The sequence below is a fragment of the Papio anubis genome, chromosome 9 (genome assembly GCF_008728515.1).
Source record: "Papio anubis isolate 15944 chromosome 9, Panubis1.0, whole genome shotgun sequence".
NCBI lineage: Eukaryota > Metazoa > Chordata > Mammalia > Primates > Cercopithecidae > Papio > Papio anubis.
Genome location: NC_044984.1, coordinates 84,591,204 through 84,606,961, shown reverse-complemented (window position 1 = coordinate 84,606,961; position 15,758 = coordinate 84,591,204).

Sequence of the window (15,758 nt, the reverse complement as noted above, 5' to 3'; positions counted from 1 at the left end):
AGTTATCAACATTCCTGTCTCCCGTGACAAACTGAGTTCAATTTGATCAGATTATAAATCTGAGTTATCAACATTCCCATCTCCCATGACTAAGTGTAATGGATGTCTGAAGTCATAAAAGATTATATGGCTATATCCAGGCTCAATAGGAAAAACTGCCATAAGCAATTAGTCATGGCATCTGTGGGTGAGGAGGAAGGAATTGTAGCCCACGGCCCATGTATTTGCTAAGCAGAGAATAAGATATCTGAGCAATAGAGAGAGGTAAGCATAGATGGCTAAAATAACTCAAGCTCAGAAATTCAAGAGCTTTATATTCCAAGATGCCAACAGGTTTATGTTTTATTCTACAGTAGTAGAAGAAAAAGTTATTTTAACTTCTACATTTTTGGGATCTCAGCAAGGTCTCTGTAACAAAAGTTAGAGGTGAAGGTGAGAGGATAGCTTGAACCCAGGAGTTCAAGACCAACCCAAGCAATAGAGAGAGACATAGTCTCCACAAAAATTTAAAAAAAAAAAAACAAAAACAAAAAAACAAAACCAGGCAGATGTACTAGTCTGTTTTCACACTGCTATAAAGAAATAACTGAGACTGGGTAATTTATAAAGGAAAGAGGTTTAATTGATTCAGTCAATTAAACTGGGAGGCCTCAGGAAACTTACAATCAGGTCAAAAAGCAAATGAGAAGCAAGTACATTATTCACAAGGTGGCAGGAAAGAGAGAGAGAACAAAGGAGGAACTGCCAAACACTTATAAAACCATCAGATCTAGTGAGAACTTACTCACTATCACGAGACCAACAAGGAGGAAACCGCCCCCACTAGGACCCTCCCTCAACATATGGGGATTACAATTTGACATGAGATTTGGGTGGAGACACAGAGCCAAACCATGTCAGTGGGCATGGTGCCACTCACCTGTAGCCTCAGCTATTCAGGAGGCTGAGTCAGGAAGATTTATTGAGCCCAGGAGTTTGAGGCTGCAGTAAGCTGTGATCCTGCCGCTAGAGTCAAGCCTGGGTGATAGAGTGAGACCCTGTCTCAAAAAAATAAAAAATAAAAAAAAAAATCAACAAGAGGAAAACATACAAATCACCACAAATTTATTTGGTACGAGTTCTACACGACATAGGAACCTTCATGAGGAAATGACAAGCTAAATAAATGGTTAAATCCGGGGATTTTATGCTAGATTTAATGAAGTATGAAGAGTTATAGAAAAATGTGATAGGAGATAGAGTCTGAACTAAGAAAGGTGAACTGGGGAAAGCTTTTAGGTCCTGTTCATTCATATTCCTCTTAGCATCTCTCCATCTGAAGAAACTAGAATGCTCATTTCCTCTAGAATAGGGAGAGCAGCTCTCACATGACAGTCATATGACTTGCTTGATATGCATCCTTTTCAGGGGAAGGTCAGAAAGTCCTTTTAAGCCCCTTAGAATCCCATTAGGTCTCATGAGAACTTATTCACTATCACAAGAATAGCATGGAGGAAACCACACCCATGATTCAATTACCTCCCACTGGGTCCCTTCCATGACAGGTGGGATTACGGGAACTTCAATGCAAGGTAAGATTGGGGTGGTGACACAGCCAAAACATATCATTCTGCTCTGGCCCCTCCCAGATGTCATGTCCTCACATTTCAAAATACAATCATGCCTTTCCAACAGCACCCCAAAGTCTTAGCTCATTCAGCATTAACCCAAAAGTCGAAGTCCAAAGTCTCATCTGAGACAAGGCAAGTCCCTTCTGCCTATGAGCCTGTAAAATCAAATGCAAGTTAGTTACTTCCTAGATACAATGGGGGTACAGGCATTAAGTAAATACACCCATTCCAAATGGAAGAAATTGGCCAAAATCAAAGCTCTACAGGCCCCATGCAAGTCCAAAATCTAATAGGGCAGTCATTAAAACTTAAAGCTATGAAATGGTCTCCTTTGACTCCATGTTTCACATCCAGGTCACACTGATGCAAGAGGTGAGCTTCCACGGCCTTAGGCAGCTCAGCCCCATGGCTTTGCAGGGTACAGGCTCCCTCCTGATTACTTTCTCAGCTGACATTGAGTATCTATGGCTTTTCCAGGCACATGGTACAAGTTATGTATGGATCTACCATTTTGGGGTCTGGAAGATGGTAGCCCTCTTCCCATAGCTCACCAGGCAGTATCCCAGTGAGGACTCTGTGGGGATCCTAGTAGAGGCTCTCCATTAGGGCTCCACCTCTGCAGCAGACTTCTGCCTGGACATCCAGGCATTTCCACACATCCTCTGAAATCTAGGCAAAGGTTCCCAAACCTCAATTCTTGGTTTCAGTGCACCCACTGGCTCAACACCACATGGAAGCTGCCAGGACTTGGGGGTTGCACCCTCTAAAGTAATGGCCCAGGCTGTACATTGGCTTCTTTTAGCCCTGACTGGAGCTAAAGCAGCTGAGATATAGGGCACCATGTCCCGAGGATGCACAGAGCACGGGGGCCCTGGGCCCAGCCCATCAAACCATTTTTCCCTCCTAGGCCTCTGCACCTGTTATGTGAGGGACTGTTGGTGAAACTGAAGGTCTCTGACATGCTCTGGAGACATTTTACTCATTGTTTTCGTGATTAACATTTAGCTCCTTGATGCTTATGCAAATTTTGGCAGCTGGCTTGGATTTCTCCCCAGAAAATGGGTTTTTGTTTTCTATCCCACCACCAGGCTGCAAATTTTCCAAAATTTTATGCTCTGCTTCCTCTTAAATGCTTTGCTGCTTAGAAATTTCTTCCACCAGATACCCTGAATCATCTCTCTCAAGTTCAAATTTCCACAGATCTCTAGGGCAGGGGCAAAATGCAGCCAGTCTCCTTGCTAAAGCATGACAAGAGTCACTTTTGTTTCAGTTCCCCACAAGTTCCTTATTTCCGTTTGAGACAACCTCAGCCTGCACTTCATTGTCCATATCACTATGAGCATTTTAGTCAAAGCCATTCAACAAGTCTCCAGTAAGTTCCAAACTTTCCCACATCTTCCTGTCTTCTTCTGAGCCCTCCAAAGTGCTTCAACCTCTGCCCATAACCCAGTTCAAAAGTTGCCTCCACATTTTCAGATATTTTACAGTAGTGCCCCACTACTCCCAGTACCAACTTACTATATTAATCTGTTATCACACTGCTATGAAGAAATATCTAAGACTGGCTAATTTATAAAGAAAAGAGGTTTAATTTATTCACCATTCCACATTGCTATGGAGGCCTAAGGAAACTTATAATCATGGCAGAAGGGGAAGCAATCGTGTTCTTCATGAAGTGCCAAGAAGGATAATGTGAGCCAAGCAAAGGGAGAAGCCCCTTATAAAACCATCAGATCTCATGAGAACTTACTATCACAAAAATAACATGGTAAAAACCACCCCAGTGATTCAGTTACCTCCCACTGGGTCCTACCAATCACATGTGGAGATTATGGGAACTACAATTAAAGATGAGATTTGGATAAGGACATAGGTAAACCATGTCAGTCTAGTTAAACATTTATACCTCATTTTGAGAGGCAGTGATATAAATGGGAATAGCTGCCAACATAAGTTAGGCTGCTATATGGTAAGAGCAATCAGGTATTTAATAAGATGCATTTCTATGGGAACAAAAGAAAAACAAAGATTAGTAATTGGTTAACTAACCAGTTTCTGACTACCGAGGGCAGCCAGTCAAGATTTCTAGACTTGAGCTTGAAACAGCTTTAGATGGTGCAATGAGGACAGCGTTGCAATTCAATTCATTTCTTGGTTTGCAGTTTGAATTAATCTCTGGTTATGGTATCATAGTCGTGGTTACTTCTCACAGCAAAGTATGGAAGTTTTTGCCTTTAGAATCTTTTATTGTCATTTTGGATAAATCAATATCCAAGGTCATATTTAATCAAGTGTTGTAGATTTGCAGGACCTTTTTAGATGGAACCATCAGGTTTTATTATCTCAATGACACCTAGTAAGGAGGACAAATATACTGGAAACATTAACTACTGGCTTTTTTTCCCTTTCTCTCCTCTTTTTATTTGCTTTGCTGAAAGTTTTCATGAGGAATAATAGGTTAGACTTAGACTTTTAAAAGCCTCTCAAGACTAAGGAACAAAGGCAGGAATTGAATCTCAGATTTTACCTGGAATATGCAATGATTTGGTTGAATTTCTCTCTTCTCAAAGTTCTTACTATATTTTAAAATTGTTGGGCCTACCAATTCTTTACTCATCTGTAAGGCTAAGACTCTTATAAGCCAGGAACTAGGCCATTCAAGATTGTGTTGTAAGTATTGGCTCCATAAAGTCAATCCTAGTTTCTTAGAAGTAGACAGTCCCATTAAAACCTTAGTAATATAAACAATGTTTCTAATTAAGTCCTGTTATGTTATGAGGAGAATAAATTCTTATTGAATTTAGCAAATAAACATACTGCCATGAAAATAAGAATAGTCAAGAAGAATTTCCAAATTCTGGAGGCATAAGTTAAGGAGAATAAATAAATGTTCATGTTTGCTGACAAAGGTATAATTTATCAAATTGTTGTTAAGTCATAGTTTAAGAGAAAAGGGAAGGGAGTTCCTTAAATCTGGCAAACAAAACATTAAAGATCCATTAATGTTTCAAACAAAAATCATAAAAATTATAATCATCCTTATTGGTTCATTTAGTTCCATATAATTAATTCTGGTTCTGCTTGATCTCAGGTTAACAGTTGTATGAATCCCTCAGTTTCTTTAGTGAAGGATTAGTGTTCTGGAAATTCTTACACAGCCCATTTGTAAAGTCTTAATGTTATCAGAAACTGAGTCTTTTCCATGAAGCATTTTGGCCTACAGTTAATAGTAAACGTTTTTATATAAGAATCAAATTAAAACAATAACTCTCTGTGCATTAAAAAGTCTCAAAGATAGCCATGGTTAAAGACTTGGTCAGAGTTCAGCAAAAGAAACTACCATCAGAGTGAACAGGCAACCTACAGAATGGGAGAAAATTTTTGCAATCTACTCATCTGACTAAGGGCTAATATCCAGAGAATACAAAGAACTTAAACAGATTTACAAGAAAAAATCAAACAACCCCATCCAAAAGTAGGCGAAGGATATGAACAAACACTTCTTGAAATAAGATATTTATGTAGCCAACAGACACATGAAAAAATGCTCATCATCACTGGCCATCAGAGAAATGCAAATCAAAACCACAATGAGATACCATCTCACACCAGTTAGAATGGCGATCTTTAAAAAGTCAGGAAACCACAGGTGCTGGAGAGAATGTGGAGAAATAGGAACACTTTTACACTGTTGGTGGAACTGTAAACTAGTTCATTCATTGTGGAAGACAGTGTGGCGATTCCTCAAGGATCTAGAACTAGAAATACCATTTGACCCAGCCATCCCATTACGGGTATATACCCAAAGAATTATAAATCATGCTGCTATAAAGACACATGCACACGTGTGTTTATCATGGCACTATTCACAATAGCAAAGAGTTGGAACCAATCCAAATGTCCATCAATGATAGACTGGATTAAGAAAATGTGGCACATATACACCATGGAATACCATGCAGCCATAAAAGAGGATGAGTTCATGTCCTTTATAGGGACATGGATGAAGCTGGAAACCATCATTGTGAGCAAACCACCACAAGGACAGAAAACTAAACACCGCATGTTCTCACTCATAGGTGGGAACTGAACAATGAGATCACTTTGACACAGGATGGGGAACATCACCCACCAGGGCCTGTCATGGGGTGGGGGAAGCGGGGAGGGATAGCATTAGGAGATATAATGTAAATGATGTGTTAATGGGTGCAACACACCAACATGGCACATGTGTACATATGTAACAAACCTGTACGTTGTTCACATGTACCCTAGAACTTAAAAAATGTAATAATAATAATAATAATAATAAAATAAAGAAAAAAAGATTTGGTGAGAGTTCATCATAATGTAATTGACAAGGAAATTTGGTTGTTTCTGTGGCCTATCATATTTTAAGAAAACAATTGGCATTATGGCAGACAACATTATACCAGACATATGATGAGCAGTGAGGATATTGACAAAGTTTTTGGGAATTTTATACAATTTCTGAAATGGTTATATTAATAACACAGTAAATGTAACCTAAAGAAAACCTGTCATCACTTCTTATGTGACAATGCTTCCCATATAATTTAACATATCGAATAAACCTTGTTAGTTTGATATCTCTTTTACAAGATGAGAGACAAGTTCTATGAATTTTCCAAAGACCTTCTGAAAAATCTCGGAGTTACTTTGAGGTCAAAAAGACTCTTTATTTAGAATTTGATTTGAGGAAGTTTATAAAAAATGTCAAAAGATTTTAACACATTTAAATATGACCTTGGTGATCTATTTAACCAAAATAGCAATAAAAGACTCTAAAGGCAAATACAGAAAATTACACAGATGTGAAAAAATTAACCCTTTTAATATTGAAAATACTTGATTTCCTTAAGTAAACATAAACCTGATAAAGACAACATGAAGCATGGGAAATTATTTTAATAAGACAGAATTTTTATTTCCTAGGCAAATTACTTGAAAGGTGAAGAAAAATCTTTCTACAATCTTGTATTAACAGCAGACCAATAATCCAAGAAAACTTTGTCCTTTTGAAAAAGTGAAAATCAAATTCTAGTTTTACATCAGTGTACTATTCTTACTAAAACTAACTTTAAAAAAATCTTATAAATAAATCCATCCAATCTTAGCTGCCTTTGACTACACAGATGCTATTTTTCCAATATTCCTTTTCCACAGACCTTCTACAACCTTCCTTCTTCTTAATATTGATTTGGTTTTTGTCTTACTCTTTTATTGTTTCTCATTCTGAAACAACTAGTCATTTTATTTTAGGACAACATTAATTTATTTTTTCTTTAACAAAGATCACATCTTTTATGCTTTGAGTACTTTTCCTTATCACAAACACATCTTATTGTTCTTGTATTCTTTATATACAGAGAGGTTTTGCTTTTTTTTTTTTTTTACCTTTACTATTTCTATAGTTTCATTTATATAGATTGACTAAAGTTTTAACAAGTTTTAACCCTTAGTAGTCCTAATTTCTGGTGAGAACTACGAAGTAAGCAATTATACACTATCACATGCTAACATTTAGTAGTAGTTTAGAAAACTTTTGTGCAGGCGTAAAACAAAAACAAAAAAGAAATTTATGAATACACAATTTCATAATTTCTAGAGGCATGTTTTCTCATACAGTTTTCAAAGTGACAAAGGCATTGTTTATTAACAAACCCAAATATCTTTTGCCTTCAATAAAAATCAAGAGGCCAAAAGTAAATAAACCTTAACTTTTATTAAGCAATTAATGTTCCATTATTTTATTAAGAAATAATGTAAATATTAAATGAATATTCATTATTTAATGTCACTTAGTATAGCTTTAAGATTTTCAGTTATCAAAAGGATTTTAAAATCATTTTTAAGTAGACATTATAAAACAATTATTGTCGAAAAGTTCATTAATACAATTTTTCCACTTAACATCTATTTAACTCACTTTTTCTTAATTATGCTTGAATTGCTCATGAAAATTTAATTAGCCATTAAACAAAGCTAGCCATCATATTAAGTTATTTTTGTTGTTGTTGACAAATCAGACACCTATCAAAAATCACAGAAGAATCTAAAAAGTTAAATATGTGGTTTTAATCTTTTTTTCTGTTTTTCCTTTTTTAATGGCTGTGCTTGACATACATAAAGCATACATAAAGCAATTCATTTTTATTGTACATTTCATTCTTAAGTTGGATAGTATTGTAATTCATAATACCTAGTAGTGATAATGTAAACTTGTTTGAGTTTAAGCCTAGGTAGAAAGAAAATTATGTCTGTATTACAGTTAATGTTGACAACCCTGAAGATATGCCTGTTTTATTTTACCAACAATCTTAAGGCTAGCTTTTAAAAAAACCAATTATTATCTAAGATACCATAACTTAAGAAAAAAAAAAAACACATTTGAGTGACTTTCTTAGTTTAGCCAGTTAGAGGAGGAAGAATGAGTAAAATCAGTGGGAAGAAAGAGATCTTAGAGGAAACACTTCGGGGAGATCTTAAGTTTCCCAAAGAAAGCCAGTGATGCTCCAAATTATCCTCAGCAAAATTATGCCAACAAGAAGGAGGTGAACAGAGTTCGTAGAGCATATAGTCAACAGTGGTTGACTGCAGTGGAAATTTGGATTTCAGTTGACTGAGAAGTTTCCATGGGAAGAACAGACTCAACTAGAGAGAACAGAGGTTTTAGAAAAATAGCTCCCATCAAGCTTTGAATATCAGCTCCCAATTAGGCCAACTTCTGACCACAGAGCTCTTTACAAGAAGGTAAAAATCCTTTCAGATATCGCATTATCAGGTTTCAGCCAGAACAAACTGTAGATATTCTTGGCAGTATTGAACTCTTTTTTTGTTTTGTTCTGTTTTACCAATGGTATACCTATTTCTAGATACTTAAAATAAAAACCAGTAAGTCTTTTATGACATAACCATGGAGAGCAAGGAGCATCCCTAAAGAGGGTGCAAAAGATACAACCCTTTCAAAATCTAAGCCATTCCCAAAGATAACGAAAGTAAAGAAAGATTTAGACAACATCCTGAGGGTTGGCAAAGGCTGGTAGGACATTAGCCACAAATGAAGTGTGACGCACATTGCTGTCTGGCCATACTCTTGGGCCCCCAACCAGACAGTTGGCTGCCTGCTAACACAGGTCCAAAACCTGCGCACCCCAGCAGGTGGAAAGTCAAGCCAAGATCTCAGGACACAAAACAAGACAAACCAGAAAGCAATAGCTGTCCCTGGGAGAGAAAGGATCAATAACCAAGTGATATTCCCCCCGGAAAATTAACCAAATTGACCTGAGTCACAATTCAAAGAGCTAATTTTTACAAACTTTTTAAAATCTAAATTTGGAAAGGAAGGGACAAGCAAACATTTTACCTTCCTTATGCATCTCTGCACTAAAAACGAGATCCAGGAAACTGACAGAGTAAGAATTTATACTGACAGCTTTTTTCAGTTGTGCCATATCTCAACTGTAGTTTCTGGAGTGATTAGAGTACCCCAATCTTGGACACCCCAATCTTTGTGATCACCAGAAACTGTAGGGGAGGAAAAATATCTTTTTCCTTCTACCCTTTTTGGCTCTCTGTCAGGTCTCTGTAACAAAAGATAGATTAACAAGAGCAAAGCATACACATTTATTTTTCCTATGACACAACAGTCTTCATAAGGAAATGATGACCCAAATAAATAGTTAGATGAGTATTTTTATGCTAGGTTTGATGAAGTACAGAAAGTTTTGCAAAAAGGTGATAAGACAAAAACAGGTATGAACTAAGAGTAGTGAACTGAGGGAAACTTTATAAGACCTATTCATTCTGATCCTATTAGCATTTCTCCAAATTTGGAGATAAAGATGATCATTTCCTCTGTGTGTAGGGAGGGCACCTCTCACATAAGGGTCTTATGGCCTACTTCAGCGAGGTTCAAACCCTGACACTCCTTTTGAACTTTACATGAGTAGTAAAATATTTGTTGTAAGAGGTTGTATAAAACCCAAAAGTATGTATAGAAAAGTAAAAATCTCTAACACTACTCTAAAGAAGAAATAAATTAGTGTACATTCTCCTAACTTATATGTATACATGTACAAATAGGTGCAAAACATGTACTGCATATAAATTATGAGTCTAAAAGTAGGTTGCCATTACATGGATAGTTCTACAACTCGTTTTTTTACATCAACATCTTTTCATGAAAGTACATAGAAATTTATATCATCTTTTTAAACTGGAACATAACAATTCAATGTATCGTCTCTTATTGACCTATCCTTTAACTGAGAACCATTGAAAATGTTCTGTAGGAAAAAGTAAATTATAAATTTTTAAAAATCTGCAAATCAAAAGGATAAATGTTTACAGGAGAAATAGAAGATGGAAAAAAAAAAAAAACTTATGTGACTCATGCCTGCAATTCCGTTACTTTGGGAAGCTGAGATGAGAGGATCACATGAGTCCAGGAGTTCAAGACCAGCCTGTGCAACATAATGAGATCCCATCTCTAAAAAAATAAAATAGGAAATCAGCCAGGTGTGGTGGCTTATGCCTGCAGCCCCAGCTACTTGGGACATTGAGGCAGGAGGATCTCTTGAACCCAGGAGGTTGTGGCTGCGGTGAACCATGATCACACCACTACATTCCAGCCCCAGTGATGGAGTGAGACTCTGTCTCAAAAAGAAAAAAGAAAGAAAATACTTAAAAGATTATTACAATAGTATAAATAAACTACAATAATGAGAGCTTGGATTAAGACTAACTGTAAAAGATGTTTCAGATACTGTAGTGAAAACAGTTTATAATTATCCTAGTTTACCATGTGACAACAAAAAGAGCAATGAGATGAAAGGCCAACTATGGATGATCGGGGATATCAGGAAGTTATCTCTATAGAAAGGCAACTGAGCAACACAAAATAGTTTATCTGGGGATTCTCCTGCTGTTCACCCTGAATTTTCTTACTTACCCCAGCATCCTATTACTTTTCAAGTTACGTCAACCTGCTCACAACAATATTTCCAAATCTGTACCATTTTATCTATTCCATTCATCACTATCCTCATTCATGCCCTCATCATCTCCCTCACAGCACTGGTCTCCCACTTCTAATTCACCCAAAATGGCTCTCAGATTAATTTTACTACATGGCCAAAAGTCAAGATAATTCAGGTGGCTAAAGTTCACTGCGTTAGTCAGTGTTCTCCAGAGAAACAGAACCAATAGGATATACATAGAGAGATGATAGAAATAAAGATAGCAATATATAGAAATTTATTTATGATAGGAATTGGCTTATGTGATTATGTAGTCTAAGAAGTTGCACAACCTATCATGTGCAAACTGAAATACCAGGAAAGCCAGTGGTGTAGTTCAGTCCAAAGAATAAAGACCTGAAAACTGGGAGACCAATGGTTTAAATCCTGGTCTGAGTCTGAAGCCCCAAGAACCAGGAGCATCACTGTTCAAGGGCAGGAAAAGATAGATGCCCAGCTCAAATAGAGAGAGTGAATTCACCCTTCTTCCTCCGTTTTTGTTCTATTCAAGCTCTCGAAGGTTGGGTGATGCTCATCCATATTGGTGAGGACGGACCTTCTTTACTCAGACTACTGACTCAAATTCTAATCTCTTCCAGAAACCCTCAGGCACATACCCACAAATAATATTTTACAAGCTATCTGGGGAACCCTCAGCCCAGTCAAGTTGACACATAAATTTCACCTTCACTGTCACTAACAGATACTGTACATCTGCTACATGCCAAGCACTATGTTTGCTTTGAACATATATTGTTATGTCATTACATTTTCACAAAAAGTCATCTTTTGGTTTTGTGACTTTAGTAAAATCATTTAATATTTCCTGAATAGTCCATTTCCTGATCTATCAAATGGGGATAATAGTATCTGCTTTGTGCATCTGTAGCATGAAAAGTCTTAATGAATATTAGTCGGTATGATCCTGCCACACAGTTAAGCACAGTTATCTTAGCTTCCATCATCATGAGTCCTCAATTGTATTAAAAACTACCTCTGCAGCCTGACAAACTTTCCAAAAGTCTTGCCTATTATGTATTTCTACATATGCTCCACGTGTTTACATCTTACTGCCTTAGCCCATGCTGCTCTGTCTGACTACAGAATGCCTTTTCTGCCATCTCTACCTCCATACTTGTAAATGCTTCTCACACTTATAGGTATCAATTACATGAGCATATTCTGAGATTTCACATCTAGTAGTATTCTCTCACCTCTCTCATGCCAAAACATCTTATATGTAGCCACTTTATAACACTTTGCTGTATCTTAAATTCTATTTTTATACACATTTGTTTGCATGCCTTATACACGTGGTTTATATACTTATAAATACATACATCTTTATTTCTAGGTTCTGAACTTCCACAGAAGTTGGGAGCAGAGCCAATTCTTTATTTTTTAATGCTTAAAAAGATTATTTTACTATGGTAGGCACAAAAAAAATTGGTTAAGATTTATGCTACATATCTTCCAATTCTTTCTCCAAACACACACTCCATCCTGCTGTCTATGCTGGCAAGCTGATCTATAGGCCTTATCACCAAGCAATGGAGAGGAACAGGCAAGAGATGAGAGGATGGGAGGAAAGACTCCCTTTAATAACCCCCCATCCCCAAATTAATGACATAACTTGATTATGTCATTTTCTTTTTTCTTGTTGGGGCCATCTGCTCAAAATTCTCAGAGATTTTAGATAAAGAGGAGAGGATTTGGGAAAGTAACTTCTTAAGTTCTGTCCTTTGAATCAAGTAAGAAGTCTTTGCTTAGATTGAAGAGGATAACAGTGTGGTAGGAAACTGGAGGAAACTGAAATTAGGATGAGAACAACTGCTGAAGAAAATGCTTTAGGAAGTTAGTTAATGATAAGTAAAAAGATAGCAGAACAGCATGAGGAGCCTAATTGCACAGAATTTGATTGTCAAACTAGCCTGAATTTCTCCAGCAGTGCTTAGCAGAAAAAGATCAAGGGGGTTGTTAAAACAAAGCAAAGTAAAACAAAATGCAAGTGATAGAGTTTAACTACATTGGGAACGATAGGAGACTAAGAAGTCCTTGGATCCAAAGGTGCTAAGAAGGGTCATGAACAGGACCCAAATAGAAGTCTGAAGGGAGACAAGTGAAGCCAAGAAGAAGTTAGTGGGCAATTTTGACTTTTAAGGGAAACATTGATCAGACTAATTGTTCAATATTACTAACAGCAAAAGATACTGACTGTTTTCATTTTTAATTTACAACCAGAAATGGCTTTGCTTACTTGCAGTATAGTTTATGTGCCAAAAATTAGGCTTCCTATTTTAAGCTATCTTTTCAGATAATATAAGATTTGGATAATATTCTTGTTATTGTTCTGAAATTTTGGGCTCCCTTTGAAAATTTGATTTTACAAACATATTTTACTTTCTAAAATTTAAATTTTTAAAACTTCCTCTCAATTTCTCCTGAATTCTTCTTTTTGTTTCCAAAAATTTGCGTCTTTGACAAATTAAGAACCACCAGATTTTAGACCTTAATGTAAAGTAAGCACAAGGGAAAAGAAAAATGAGAAGAAATGCCAAATGATCGCATTAACAAAACAATCAAGTTCTTGATTGCAGTATTAAAACAGGAGAAACTGCTGTGCTAACTCATATCCTCTACACAAAGGTTACCAGGGGAACCATACTTGCACACTTCCTGGTTCCCAAAAATGTACCAATGTGATGCTTGTGTCTGTCTCTTTTCTTTTCCTTTTTGGAAATCTTAACCAAAAATCTCCTGTACTCTGTGGTTTCCTTGTTATTCAACTTGTAAATTCATTTTTTTTTTCAATGCTCACATCACAGAATCCACTAAGCTGGCAATATATAAGAAGGCACTGACATTTTTTTCTCTAAAAGTTATGAGTGCAGCATACAATGCAAATTTCTTCTCCTTCTGGAGCCCCTAAAAGTAAAAAAGTGTAAATTGTTTTTGCCTTTAAGTATCTTTGATTTTTGTTTACTCTCTTCCTACTTTTAGATTATAAGTTCCTCTAGGGCAAGCACTAGATCTATAATTTTCTGTATAATTCCCTGTAGAAATTAGACAGGTCTAAAGCCACAGTGAGAGATAAATAATTCTTTTCAGCTGTTGTTACATGTAAGATAAAAGAGTAGTTTTGGAAATTATGAATTGGCTTTCTTTGATTTGTTAAAATAAACTCAGGTCTCAGATTTTTTTCCCCCATAGGTAAATACCCACATCTAAGAAAGAGCCTGCAGAAAGAAAAGTGTTTTTATTTTGTTCTGGGAGGTGCATTTACAGGCTGATTGAAAGGGACTGCCACTAGCTCCTCCAGTATCTACACTAGCTTTGCTGCCTGGTTTATGAAGGAGCGGGGTTGTCTTTCAATTCTGTATCAGAACAAACCAAATGGATTGGGCATGAATAATTTTTACTATATTTAAGGGTTTACTAAAATTAATATTCAGTCATTAACAAAGGCTATAGGTTAAAGACATACTGATTATGAAAAGAAAACAAATTCTTAGTAAAATGATGAATTTTAAGAACAAATATACATTAATTAATACACTTGTCAAACACAAACACGTGGATTCACCAAATGTTTATTAAACGTTTATATGAACGTACCATGTTATGTGTAGTAGGTATATAAAGTTAAAGACAAATACAACATTTTTACTCTCAAGAAGCTTTAAATGCACCAACGTGTTTTCATGGAAGGATTGCTCCTTCTATATTATCCTGGTTCCAACTGGTTTATCAGCAAAATTTCAATTTTAGACACTACTATTCAAGAAAATCATATAATTTTGACATGTTTTAAAACTACAGGAAAGACTTTATTTGGGATTATTACAATAGGTGCAAGACTACTGCAACAGGAGAAAGATCTGGTTCAACTTCAAACACAGCAAAGACAGCTGAGGATTTATAGCCAATGAGCTGAGGGAGGGGTTTAGTGGCTGGACAATTACTAAGAGGAGGAGACACCAGGGGTAGGGAGACTCATGTAAAATTGACTTAGCACGAATGTTGCTGAAGGCAGGCCAGGAGGATCAGGTAGTAAGTGCGGAGGATGAGGAATTTCATCAGATATTGAGGGTGGGAGGATTATGGCTAACTGAGGTAGTGAGAGCTTTGCTACAACTGGACTAGATAGACTGAAGACAAGGCCCAAGGTCAAAGCCTAGTTAAACAGAGGACTCAGAGGAAAGTGTCTAAAGTTTGGTCTAGCAAGAGAGTCTTTGTTACTATATTGAAGCTGCATTGCTAAATCATTAAAAGTCAGAGTCTCTTGGACTCAATTTGTATGTCTGTAAAACCAACAATGTACAGTATACCAGAGAGCTCTCCGATTTTATGAAATCCAGCCTTTCTACTTATTATTATTAATTTATTTATTTATTTTGGTAGCTTAGGTAAATCACTTTTCTGCTCAGGGCCAGTTTCCTCATCTATAAAGTGCAGACAAACCCTGCATTAATGAACTCTTTGTAGCATATAAGAGGATATATTGAAAGTGCCTTGAAAACTCTTAATTTCCTATTCGAATCAAAGGTTCTTTTATTGTCAGGAATGCCTGTATTTTCTGTATTCATTCAGTGAACTCCAAGAAACCGTAGTCTTTTGCCTTCTGGACCTCAGACGAAGCAGCCATTATCTCCTACAACTCCCTCTGTATTTTGTTAACACCTGTATTGCAGCCTGTTTGACTCTGTATTACAATTATTTACTCATATAGCTTGCCGTTCCACGACCCTTCCTTTAAGGCAAGCAGCTTAAATTATTCTTCTTTGTGTTCGCAGTGCCCATGGCACATATTTGGTTTCAATAAGTATTTGCTGAAAAGATGAATAAATAGTTACATCTTAGTTCCAAGAATATCTACTGAGAGTTCTTTGTCTCTCTAGTTTTCCTGAAGCAGTATCCTCCAAGCAACTAAAGAAACCCTCATTTCCTGACTTTCCAATTACCTTTAATGGTAGCAGACTAAAGTGACACATTACATGGAGTTTATGTTCAAGAACATAAACAAAAACATGTGAAATAAAAATCACATAGAGTCAAAATTGTCTTTGAAAAATGCCAAAAGTAGCCCTTTGATTTTCTTTTGTTATCT